The sequence below is a fragment of the Oratosquilla oratoria genome, chromosome 40 (assembly GCF_046742065.1).
Source record: "Oratosquilla oratoria isolate Oo_2021 chromosome 40, ASM4674206v1, whole genome shotgun sequence".
Lineage (NCBI taxonomy): Eukaryota > Metazoa > Arthropoda > Malacostraca > Stomatopoda > Squillidae > Oratosquilla > Oratosquilla oratoria.
The window spans coordinates 5,991,074-6,006,073 of record NC_134816.1 but is presented as its reverse complement, the minus strand read 5'-3'; the positions used below and the strand labels follow the sequence as shown (position 1 = coordinate 6,006,073).

General features: G+C 32.1%; 1 protein-coding gene across 6 annotated transcripts in view; it reads left to right on the top strand.

Moving 5' to 3' along the window:
- Syn (synapsin) overlaps positions 1-15,000 on the top strand; it is a 747,383-nt gene that overhangs the window by 533,366 nt on the left and 199,017 nt on the right. The gene's annotated exons all lie outside the window — the stretch shown is intronic.

Below are 15,000 nucleotides of genomic sequence, written 5' to 3'. Positions count from 1 at the left end.
TATTTATTTATTTATCTATTTATTTGTCTATTTATTCCGTTATTTATTTATTTATTTATTCATTCATTTATTCATTGATCTATTTATTCAATTATTTTTATTTATCATTATTATAATTTTTTTCGCATCCGACCTAGTTATGAACCAAAAGGTCTCCTGTCGGCATGCTCCGCCTTTGTAATCTTTGTAATCTTTTGATGTTGAGGCCCGTCACACCTGTGAAGGCCACCGTGACGGTTGCCCATTTAGGGTTTTTTTTCCCGAGGTGCATCCTGATCAGCAGTTCCTAGCGGAGGCGTCGAAGCTCCAGTGGTAGTAGCACAGGATGTGTGGACGTGCTGTGGTCTGGCGTTGTTGTTATTGCCGTCTGCTGGCTGGAACTGCTACTGTGGTTGTAATCTCGCCCTTCTTGACAACATCAGCAGCAGCGCAGACACCCTGATTTCTTATTGCGGCGACGTGGGTGTCGGCCAGGTGGTCCACCTTCCGTGAAACTTCGTTGATGGTCAGAAACACTCCAAGCCATAAGCAGTCTCAAGAATAACAAAAGTGCAGGTCCAGATGGCTTGCCTTCCAAAAATCCCCCCCACCCCACCCCACCCCACCCCATCAACGACTTTACCAACTGGTGGTCAACTAAAAACGTCCCCCAAGTGGAAGATGATAACATAATTATCATAAAAAAGAATGACGACAAATGATTTTGTGTAAAACAGACAGACAGACAGACACACACACACACACACACACACACACACACACACACACACACACACACACACACACACACACACACACACACACACACACACACACACACACACACACACACACACACACACACACACACAGATATACATACAAAAAGTTTGTTTGTCACCATACCTCCAGAAAGATGAAAATAAAGTGATACCGCTAAAGTACAATGGTAATGTACGGAATTTTGTCTGACATCCCTGGTTCACCTACAGATCAACAAGCTCCTCCCTCAGGTTGTCAACATCACTCTTGTCTGCCATGAAGGGTCGCTGAATCCATTCTGGAAATGTTTGATCCTTGGGAAAGTACTTTGCGATGGTGGTCTCACGGTGTGGGAGGTGAGCAACAACATTTTCGACAAGCATGGGGCTGATTACCTTATTCCCCAATTTCTCCTCATGGCTAGGAAACTTTCCCACACTCCCTCCCTGGATTCGACGCTTCCAGTGTGAAGGCTTCCTCTTGAAGGTTTCTACCTTCTCTGTACAAAGAATGTTACAAGCAAACATACCTTGCATGGACGAGTTAAGTTCATTTAAATGGCTTAAAATATCTGCCAGATAGGAGAGAGAAAGGGTGAACGTTTCGTTCTTGAATTTTTCAGCAAAGTTACTCTGATACTCTCAGAGAAATATTCCAATCTCATCATTCAGCTCTGCAATACAAGTCAGGATTTTCCAACGGGAAAGCCACCGCACTTCTGTGTGAAAGAGAAGAACTTGATGTTCACTTCCCTTCTCCTCACAAAATAGCTTGAACACTCTGTGGTTTAAAGAACGATTCCGGATAAAATTCATAATTTGAAGACAGACAGAACTTCTTTGAGGTGAGACGGCAATGTTTTTGTCGCCAAAGCATGACGATGGAGAACATAATGTTTCACAATGATATCTGGTATCCTCTCCTTTAACAGAGCAGCCAAGCCAGATCTATACTCTATCATGGCGGGAACACCATCTATGGAGACCGGGCCTACCTTCTCCCACTTTATCTGATGCTTCTCAAAGAACTCGTCCATGAGTCGGAATGTATCTGCTGCTTTCGTCGTCGTTTGCAAAGCCTCATAGAAGAGGAATTCATCTTTGATTTTACCATACCAGGTATACACAATCAGATGAGTCATGTTGGAACCTCAGTGGGTTCATCAAACTGCAGAGTAATGCGGACGAGACTGCCCTTACGAGTATTCTCCTTTACTGTCTGGTCCAAGATGTCTCAGCTCATCTCTGCAACTCTCCCTGCGATGACAACATTAGACAGAGTCATTCAATCTCTTGACTGCCTCTGTTTCCAGGACCAGTTCTACCATCCAAATGGCGCATGGCTTAATCAGGTTTTCTGGGGCCGAATGCGAAGTCTTCATTCTGATATACTGGTATGCCACCTCATAGAAAGCTCGTAGAAGTGGTTTCTGCATTGGCTTGAAAACAAGTCGGGGTAGTGTACTTTTCTGGTCATATTTAGCCCTCTTAGCCTGCAGAGCCTCGAGAGTTTGTTCGTGTTCAGCAGCTGGATGCTTCACCTGGTGTTCTTGGAGCCTAGCAGGTTTCAAATTGTAGTTGCAAATAATGGAATGGCAGGTCATTGTGCTCGGTCTGGTCCTTTACGATCGTCCGAGAGTGCAGTGAAGCTATACGTAACATACTTGTCATTCCATTTGCGTGTCTTCGACATTGCAGAATCACACAAACCTGTGGAAAAAACAAAGAGGTTAGTAGAAAAAACACCAATATATGGAACTGTCTATATAGAACACTATCTATATGCATATATATATGTGCAGGGGCACAGAAAAAGTACAGGAAAGGCCCAGCAACTCACATAGGTGACGGAAAGTTAGCAGGGAACCACACTCCACACCGACGACACTCTTCTTCCTACTATCTTCTGACTCACTGATGCACCCAGTGCTTGCCACCTAACCTGTATGAGACGTGTCCACTCGCTTCTCCGTTTTCTCTCTCACACCCATACTGCACCATACCCATTTCGCACACAGACATACACATACACATTTGCAACAATATAAAAGCCTTTATTCTCAGACCTCTATTACCCACTCAGATTATCCATAAGTTGGGAACAACTGATTAAGATCGAATGAGGAAAAATATACCTTCCAATGGTCTTACGTACAAGTATTACTGGAACATAAAATTAACACCTAACTTGAAGATGCAAAACTGTACTGGAGCACTGCTACTATGCATCTACTGCCGGAAGCAGCGCGGTCCAACCGTTTCATGTCAGATATCAGCAAACAAGTACCAAATGTGTGCCACAAAGCTTTTGATATAGACTTTCTACGAAAAGTGTGGAGGGTTCGTACAGATTCAGGACTTTTCATTATCATACTAAAATGCATTAACACAATTAAAAATCAGGTTAAATTTTATGAATATATATATATATACATATATACATATATATATATATACATATATATATATATATATATATATATATATATATATATTTGGATGATGGAGAACATAAACACAGGGGAAGGCTCGGAACCCTTCCCCTGTGTTTATGTTCTCCATCATCCAAATAATTTGTCTAAAATACTTATCAATATATATATATATATACATATATATATATATATATATATATATACATATATATATATATATATATATATATATATATATACTTCATTGAAAGTGATGGTTCAGTGTGTTTTTATTATTTTCTTAAATGTATTTTCCATTTGTCTTAATATGGACGTATTTTCCTCTGTAAAAAGGTTTATGACCTTACCTACAGTGAAGTCATAAATCTCCTTTCAAAGGAACATAAGTCCATAGTAAGACATATGGAAAATACATTTAAGAAAACAATAAATGCACAATTAGCTATCACTTTCAATGACCTATGTATAAGAGAAAATATCCAGCCCATATATATATATATATATATATATATATATATATATATATATATATATATATATATATATATATATATATAAATATCACTGTCCAGTAATGTCGTAACACATTAATAAATGCACTAAAAACCCACTGTTGATTGGATTTAAGAAAAGAAAGGAAATAACGATTTCCGTATATTTCGATCACTTGCTGTGATCCTGAAATATACGGAAATCGTTATTTCCTTTCTTTTCTTAAATCCAATCAACAGTGGGTTTTTAGTGTATATACATATATATATATATATATATATGTATATATGTATATATATATACATATATAATATATATATATATATATGTATATATATATATATATACGCACACATATATGCATATATATATAAATATATATATATATATATATATATATATATATATATATATATATATATATATATATATATATATATATATATATATATGCCATTGACGGCGAATGTCAACTCAAATAATTTCGACAGTTACCCCAGGACTCGAACGGGTAAAATTATATGTATATTCGAGCGGTTATACACGATTTCTCATGTACATCGGCCTAGGGAGAGGCGCAATTGACAACTACTTTGTACGGTGAGTTCTGGTGTCGCATCAGGTGTTTGTGTTTGGTGTGCAGTCTTTCTAGGTGTCTTATGTGAAATTTTTATTTATGTTGGTTGAGTGGGTGGATGTTGACAGCTCGGTGTAGGGACTCAGTGGTTCTGATGTTGCTCCATCACAAACCCGTGATAAACAGCTCTGCGGCATTCTGAACTTTCGGGTGGTCGTAGTTGTTTGTGGGGCATGTCAGCTGGCTCAATCCCGGGGACTGGCATAGAATCTGTCTGACTAAGACTAGTTACAATCGACATTTAGTGGACAATGTTGCGGTTTTGAAGCGCTTTACCGCCTTCCCAAGAATGCCTTAGCTCTCGCTCCCTGTCATCGGAAGTGTGGGGTCAAGTAAGGCCACTATCCAGTGTGCTACCCAGCACACAGGCGTGATCTTTTACTGAGATATTTGTGTTGTTTATTTTAGGAGTGTTCATAATTGTTCAGTTGGTGTTATTGGAGCGGAAGTATACAGCTTTGCATTTCGACGCGCTGGTCTTAATGCGCTACTGTTGCTCCTACGTGTGTGCCGCGTCTAGTATATTTTGCATTACTTGTAACGCTCCCTACAGCGTTTTGTGTCTGCTTATGTGATTAGTGTCGCCCACATCCGAAAGAATAATGGCCTGGTTATGTGGATAATTTGACTCTGGCAGGTCATTCGTAAATAGATTGTACAGAGTGGAGGCAAGAACTGGCCCTTGCGATACTTTAGCCTTCGGCACAAAAGGTTGGAACAAAGAGCTCCGTCACTTTATTCTTATTTTCCTGTCGTCCAGGTAGTTGTGGAACAACTGTGTGAGCGTCAGGACAAAGTTGAAGTTGTGGTACAATTTATATTTAAGGCCTTCATACCAAGCAGTATCAAATGCCTTCTCCACATCCTTCCAAACCACTGAATGATCATGAAAATGACGTCATCTGCACCGCGCTCCGGTCGAAAACCAAACTGGCAGTCTCTCAGCACATTCTTTGCCTCCAGGTACCCAGTCAAGCGGCGGCATAGGACGTGTTCAAACACCTTACCAAAGTACTATAGACAGGAGATAGGCCTGAAGGAGAGGGAGGAGGAGACATGTTTCTGGGGTTTGGGAATGAGGATGGTATGGGAGGACTTGAAAACCTGTGGGAAGTACCCAGAGGCTAGTGAGCTATTGCATAATGTCGTCATGTATGAGATTATGTTGCCAAGCATGGGTTTGAGTAGGTATGCATCAGTATCTAAAGGGCCAGGTGGTTTGAATTTTAATACCGAGATGACCCCCATTACCTCCTTCAAAACGATGGTGGAGATAAAAGGGTAATTTTCATCTAACTGAGAGAGATCAACAGTTTCGTCAGAGTGAGGTCACTACAACTAATCATGAAAGATTTAACACTGTTTAAGGTGCTAAAGCAATGTGGTCTTTGCACAGGATGGGGATTAAAGACTTCACTCCATGTTGACGCCAGAATGTCAGCCTGGTGTTGGGGAGTATGTGTAGAGTGGTTGAAATGGTTGATGACCTTGGGTGGAGGCACAGAGCGCTCCTCCAGCTGTCGTTTGATGGTCCTCCAGAACTTGGAATGTGACTCCGGATTAAAGCTGGCTGTATACATTGGGGATAAACTCGGGTTCCTTCCTAGAAGGTGGGGTTCACTGCTGTTCTCACCGAAGCATACAATAACTTACAAATTTGAAATTAATCAGTTATTAAGTACCAGAAACAGTTCCGGTGTGTGTGAAGTGTTCTCTGAAAATGTAACTGTGTATCTGTTTAGATGAATGAGTGGTGTAAAAAAGTATAAAACCCCCAAAAACATAAAATAACCTATAATTTACATAATAATAAAATAATAACAGCAAAACAAAATGAAATAAAATGAAATAAAAACAATATGATAATTCGATGCAATGTGATGTAACATTAACATTAAACATTAAATCGTATCATGTTATACAACACAATATAATATGATCAAAAGAACATAAGAATGAAAGAGAATGTAAGGGACCATAAGGCCTACACTTGGTAGTTCCATGTCTATTACCCTCTGTCATCCCCATCCATAAATTATCTAACCCTTTCTTAAAACAACCGATAGTTTCAGCGCTCACTACATGTTTACTGAGTCTATTGCATTCGTTGAACACCCTATTTGTCAAGCAATGTTTGCCTATTTCCTTCTTAAATCTATTTTTTCCAATCTAAATCCATTACCACGAGTCCTGCCCTGTTGCCTTAATACTATGACTTTGTTTGCGTCATCCTTATTAAAATATTTAATCCGATTGAACACCTCTATTAGATCACCCCGCATTCTGCGTCTTTCCAGAGAGCGTAAGTTAAGACACCTAAGCCTCTCTTCGTAAGGTAAATTTCTGAGCCCATGTATCATTTCGGTCATTTTCCTTCGCACTGATTCTTGTAAATTGATGTCCATTCTAGAGGATAGAGACCAAAACTGTACCGCATAATACAATTTATCATAGCATACAAAAAAAAAAAACTATTAATGAAATGTAACATAATGGAATGTAATATAAATAACAGAATAAAGCATAATGATATAAACTATCTAGAAACCATTTGGCCTCAAGCCCCCAAATCAGGAAGTGTGGACATCTGGGTACTGGATGAAATCCCTCGCGTTATGTAGGCGCTGTTCTATGGTAGTTTCTTATGGCTGCCTATTTCGATGTAAATTTCGCTCATTTTCTACCCCCTACATTTTGAATAATGTTGCTATTGATAGTTATGTATAAGGCTTCAATCACCTTTCCCTGTCCTTTCGTCAGACCTTTCTTCACTACCTCTGCCTATTGCCAGTTAAGTAGATGCCCTTCTTCCTCCAAGTGAACAAACAACGTGTTTGAAAGGGGGTGGTATCTTAGAGCTGCTTTGTGTTCCCTGGCCCTGCAAACACAAGATACTCAATGTATACCGCCAGAACGAAACCGGTCAGGAGTAAATTCACAAGTCAAAATTAGACTCGTGACTTCTTTTTCCACGTTCCTCATATATATATATATATATATATATATATATATATATATATATATATATATATATATATATATATATATATATATATATATATATATATATATATATCAGTAAAGTACAATTAGGTTTCACATCAGAATCTAGATTGACTCACTGAAATTTTAGAGCTGTGTGGAGATGAATAGTGGTATCTTTATTTAAAAAGTCCCATAAAATCCCATGACGGGTTTTTCAGTTATGGTCACAAAATGGCGGCCATCTTAGATTTTTATGATTTTTTATCTATTGCTTCTGAAGGATGAAATTTAAACTTGGTAATTGAAATATGCCTCATTTCGTATTGCATGGTACTTGTGCAAGCTATTTTTGTAAATTACTCCAGTATTAGATGCATTAGTGTGAAATTACGTGCGTTTGTTTGAAAAAAGTCATACTGACTTACTGACATTGAGATGAATATTCCCATTCCTGTTATGGGAATATTAATTAAAATATCGACAATTTGACAGAAATAAGTCTTCTGTAAAGTATTATCGTCTTTTGAATAATATAAAAATGAACTCTTTAGGTCAAACAAGTATTGATTTATGTATATTTGAATAAATTTACTTCTGCATGTCATAAGCATTCATATATTTCCTTACTGCAGTATACAGTACATTACTCTACATCTTGCTTGTAAAGGCATTCATAGATCAAATGTGTATGACATTATAGTTAGTTGAAAGTTATTGTACTTTTCATAACCACTATTATCAATGAAAAGTATAGTACTTACAACAAAAAATGAGGACGATAAGAATATGAAATAAAACGAAACCTCGTTATGCGAAAAAAATAATAGAATATGTATCCAAGTTAGACTGCTAGTTGAAAAGCACATAGAAACCATTGAAAATAAAAATAGCTTGATCTTGATAAATAACCTTGTACACCCGCGAATAATTATGCATTAATTGACATAGTTTCTTATCTAGGATTCTATGTCCCACATAGGGAGGTAATGTTGTACGAATCATCAGCTACAATAAGTCCATCAACTGCAGTAAATCAATAATCATATATCCAATTTGTCTTTGATAATAGTGAATATAATGTTGCAACTTTAGATAGTTATAATACGTTCCACTCAATAGGGGGAATCTATTTCACCTTGACATACCTATTTCTAAGACTGAAAAATTTACACTGACGCTCTATCATCTCAGAAATTTACTAAATTAATTGTATACCATCCACCTATTACATTGGGGTTTTCATACTTGACTGCTGAAGACACAGGAATGCTTGTACAAGTGCCTAAAAATGTTAAAATAGCCCATCAACTTAACACTTTGTGGATATGTAGTGCATGGCTCCAAGTTCTTCCATGCTTGAATTGGAGTTGGTTTATGGGCAAGATGTATTATAAAAGCTCATCTCACAAGAGACCAGCTATCCTACCTGTACCATTTGTCAATCTAACTCCTACCAACTCCTCTACAATATACACTTGCTTCTTGAATGCTGCAAAAGAAGGTGAAAGGAATGGGTAGTCTATGATCATAATAGCCTTTGATCAACCACTTTACTCTAAAGTTATGAAATGGTTCTTACTGATTGTCCCAGTAGCCGTCTTTCACGTGTCACCATTCGTCTTGGAGGGTTTCATCTGTTGATGTCATTTTTAGGAGCTATAGGGGCCATAATGACTGGAAGTGGCTTTGAAGAACTATGGTAGCCAGTTTATGTAAAGAAAAGTGTTGTTCGTATAATGACTGGACATGCTTATTCAAGGAATCTTCGAGCTCATTTCCTTATCCAACCAGCAATAGCAGTACAGTTGTTAATATTATCTTCGGTAGACGGGACTATTAAGAAAGATTTACAAACCTGCTACATGACTTTGGTTGAAAACACTGAAACTCTGGAGGTACCAGTAAACTCAAGTGTTGTAGAGGGCGTCACAAATCAACTTGAGACGAATCTTTAATGATCTAAATCACATTGGAGAACCAAAATGCTCTGTGTGCAGTATTTTAGATGCATTAGTTTTGTGAAACTCTTTATACGAGCAGAGTGATATGGAGATTTGGATCTCCATCTCTACAGTTAAAAATTCATGTTACCTTACTTGCATGCAGGAGGATACCTGATTTATGTAAAGTCTGTTCAGGTGTTTCTAGAGCAAACGCATAACCTGGAAACAACAATGAAGCCAGAGGAGTTTGATAAGGTTACAGCACAATGATATTTCACAATTAAAAGATCTGACAAGTTCTAGTCAGGGATCTAGTTCGATATAATAATTGAGCTTCCATCAAAACATCTGGAGGTCTCGCTCGAGGCCGTAGAATAGAAGATTTAGTTATCGCAAAGTGGGTTAGGTCAGTGCCTTCGACTACTAGTATAATCAATAATGTTGAGTCTGTTTGTGGGGTTACTACTGCCACACAGACTTTTGTGAATCTCATCAGACTCGTGGCCTTATTATGAGTACATGCAAGGGTTAACTAGCTATACACAACCCATTTAACCGACCTACACCTCTTCTGACGTTCTTACCAAATTGTATTAAGGCTAACGAAAAATGAACTATGATAATACTTATACAGTTGGAAGAACATATATGAAGACAATGTAAGGAAAATTATTCAGATATATTCTCTTGCAGCGAAGAAACAACGTTAGATCATTGTTACAACGTTAGATAAAAGATATACATATCACTATCAACCCAAACCAATTATTCCATCGAATTGCATGTGTTACTAGAAGTGAGTTTGACCTTACATTATATCTGGCATACGGGTTTGCACCTCGATCACCTTCCCTCTTTAATGATTTTTCTTTACGTAAAGGAACAAAAATTTCTCTTGCCCCAGTGACTGAAACATTGACACCCCCTGAAAGTTTTCCTCCAACTGCTGTGGTGGATACATTTTCATCTTGTTGTGTGGTAACGTTTGCTACATTCAGTCAGATACTTTCTCAGTATACATCGTCTGTTAAACAAAAGTATGAAGAACTCTTTCGTCGAGGAGGAACACAGTCATTTAGAAATATAGCCGTAGAGAGTCATATAAGTCATATTATTTCAGCAAGAATTCATGCAGAATTCGAAAACTAAGTGGGATTAATCCAATTCCTCTCTATACATCTTGAAGCTGCTGGCTGTAAGGTTGATCAGGCAGAGGCATATTCTAACAGATCAGTAGCAACAGCAGTGATTGATATAGGATATTTAGGACAGGAACCAGTTCTTGTGGGGGAAGACACTGATCTTCTTGTTCTCTTAATTGTTCTTGGCAAACCTCAGATTAATATCATTCTTATAATCCCTACAGAGCACTTCAGTTTAATGTATTCAGGATTAAGAGACACTCCACACAACCGTCCACTGAGGGGGGCTGCAGGAGTCTGCTAGGTATTTAGTCTATCGAGTCCTGGACGCCACAACTTAATTTTTTATTTGGGGCTTATACCCCGTAGTCTTTAGCCATCCGTGGTCAGCCCACAAGGCAGTGGGCCAGCGGTGGGTAGGGACCAGGATGTACCCACATATCAACGGGTCCGCACGCCGTACATCTGGGGCCCCTTGGAGCTCCGAGATCAACCTGGTGTTTAGCCCAGGCCACAAGGGACCCAGTTACCGTGTGTAGCCGCGGGGAGATACACCTGGAATCTTGACGATTGAGAGGCTGTGTACTGGCAGAGGAGACTTACGCACTCTGTTCCTTTTTCGAACTAGGCTAGCTAACGGCGGTAGCTGATAGCGAGAAGAGGATATATATATTGTATATTATATATTATATATTATATATTATATATTATATATTATATATTATATATTATATATTATATATTATATATTATATATTATATATCATATATCATATATTATATATTATATATTATATATTATATGTTATATATTATATACTATATACTATATATTATATATTATGTATTATATATTATATATATATTATATATTATATATTATATATTATATATCATATATTATATATCATATATTACATATTATATATTATATATTATATATTATATATCATATATTATATATTATATATTATATATATATTATATATTATATATTATATATTATATATTACTTATTATATATTATATATTATATATTATATATTATATATTATATATTATATATTATATTATATATTATATATTATATATTGTATACTATATATCATATATCATATATAATATATAATATATTATGTATTATATATTATATATTATATATTATATATTATATATTATATATCATATGTTATATATACATATTATATATCATATATTATATATTATATATCATATATCATATATTATATATCATATATTATATATTATATAATATATATTATATATTATATATTATATATCATATATCATATATTATATATTATATATCATATATTATATACTATATATTATATATTATGTATCATATATATTATATATTATATATTATATGTTATATATTATACATTATATATTAAATGTTATATATTATATATTATATATTATATATTATACATTATATATTATATATTATATATGATATATTATATATTATGTATTATAAATTATACATTATACATTATATATTATATTTTATATAATATATATTGCATATTGCATATATTATATACTATATATTATTATATATTATATGTTATCATACATTATATATTAGATAACATATCTTAGATATTATGTATTATATATTATACATTATATATGATATATTATATATTATATAGTATATATTATATATTATATATTATATATTATGTTATATATTATATATTATATATTGTATATTATATATTATATATTATATATTATATATTATATATTATATATTATATATCTTATATTATATATTATATATTATACATTATATATTATATATTATATATTATATATTATATATTATATAATATATATTATATATTATATATTATATATTATGTATTATATATTATATATTATATATCATATATCATATATCATATATCATATATTATATATTATATATTATATATTATATATTATACATTATATATTATATATTATATATTATATATTATATATTATATATGTATGAAGGAGTGATTGTGCCAACAGCACTGTATGGGGCAGAAACGTGGAACATAAGAGAAGAAGAGAGAAGGAGTTTGAATGTGTTTGAGATGAGGTGTCTGAGAAGTATGGCGGGGGTTACTAGGCTAGATAGAGTGAGAAATGAGGAGGTGAGGAGGAGAACAGGGGTGAAAAAGGATTTGGGAGAGAGGGTTGATGAAAGAATATTAGGATGGTTTGGACACATGGAAAGAATGAGTGAAGAAAGACTAGTAAAAGAGGTATGGAAGGCAGATGTGGAGGGAGTGAACATGAGGGGACGTCCTAGGATGAGGTGGATGGATGGGGTGAAGGGGACTTTGGGGAAGAGGGGAATGTCTGTTGAGGAAGGAAGGGAGAGGACGGAAGACAGAGGTGAGTGGAGAATGGTTGTATATGGATGATGTTGTGACTGCATGAGGAGAAATGGGCGGGGGGGTGGGGGGTGGGGTAGTATGTGTGAGTAAATTTTGACGCAGCCCGAAGGGATTTCTCCCCGTCCTCTCCTTATATGCAAAGGGGGACGGAGAGGGGGGGTCGCCGATTAAATGAAGCGGCCTTGCTGTGGATGTACTGTGTCTTGCGACACTGCTTCTGACCCAGGGCGGTGGGCGGGGTGCAGGGATGACCCGTCATCCAGGAGGTGCTCAGATGAGAGGAAGGGTGGGAGGGGTGTGGAGTGTATTTGGGGATGAAATGGGTGGGAGTGTTTTTATGCCTTTCCCTTTTTGGCTACCTCCCTTGGAAGGGGGAAAAAGCCTTGGTATATGTATGTATGTATATATTATATATTATATATTATATATTATATATTATATATTATATATTATATATTATATATTATATATTATATATTATATATTATATATTATATATTATATATTATATATTATATATCATATATCATATATTATATATTATATATTATATATTATATATCATATATTATATATCATATATTATATATTATATATTATATATCATATATTATATATTATATATTATATATTATATATTATGTATTATATATTATATATTATATCTTATATATTATATATTATAAATTATATATTATATATTATATTATATATTATATATTATATATTATATATTATATATTATATATTATATATTATATATTATATATTATATATTATATATCATATATTATATATTACATATTATATATTATATTATATATTATATTATGTATTATTTATTATATATTATATTATATATTACATATCATATATCATACATTATATATTATATATTATGTATTATGTATTATATACTATATATCATATATTATATATTATATTATATATTATATATTATATATTATATATCATATATCATATATCATATATTATATATTATATATTATATATCATATATTACATATTACATATATATGATATATTATATATTACATATTACATATTATATATTATATATTATATATCATGTTTTATATATTATATATCATATATCATATATCATATATTATATATTTTATATTATATATTATTCATTATATATTATATATTATATATTATATATTGTATATTATATATTATATATTATATATTATATATCATATATGATATATGATATCTATATCATATATTACATATTATATATTATATATAATATATCATATATTATAAATTATATATTACACATTATATTATATATTATATATTATATATTATATATTATATATTATATATCATATATTCTATATTATATATTATATATTATATATTATATATTAAAAATATATATTATATATTATATATTAAAAAATATATATTATATATTGTATATTTTATATTGTATATTGTATATTATATATTATATATTATATATTATATATCATATATCATTATATATTATACATTATACATTATAAACTATAAATTATATATTACATATTATATTATGTATTATATATTATACATTATGTATTAGATATTATATATTATATATGTTATGTATTATATATTATATATCATATATTATATATTATATATTAAAAATATATATTATATATTATATATTAAAAATATATATTATATATTAAATATTATATATCATATACTATATATTATATATTATATATTATATATTGCATATTGTATATTATATATTATACATTATACACTATATGTTATATATTATGTATTATATATTATATATTATATATTATATACTATATATTATATACTATATATTATGTATTATATATTATATATTATATATTATATATTATACATAATGTATTATCTATTATATATATTATGTTATATACTATATATTATATATATATTATATATTGTATATTACATATTATATATTATATATTGTATATTGTATATTGTATATTATATATTATATATTATGAATTATATATTATATATTATATATTATATATTATATATTATACATTATATATTATATGTTATACATTATATATCATATACTATATATTATATATTATATATGTCATATGTTATATATATTATACATTATATATCATTTTTATATATTATATATCATCTTATATATTATATACTGAAT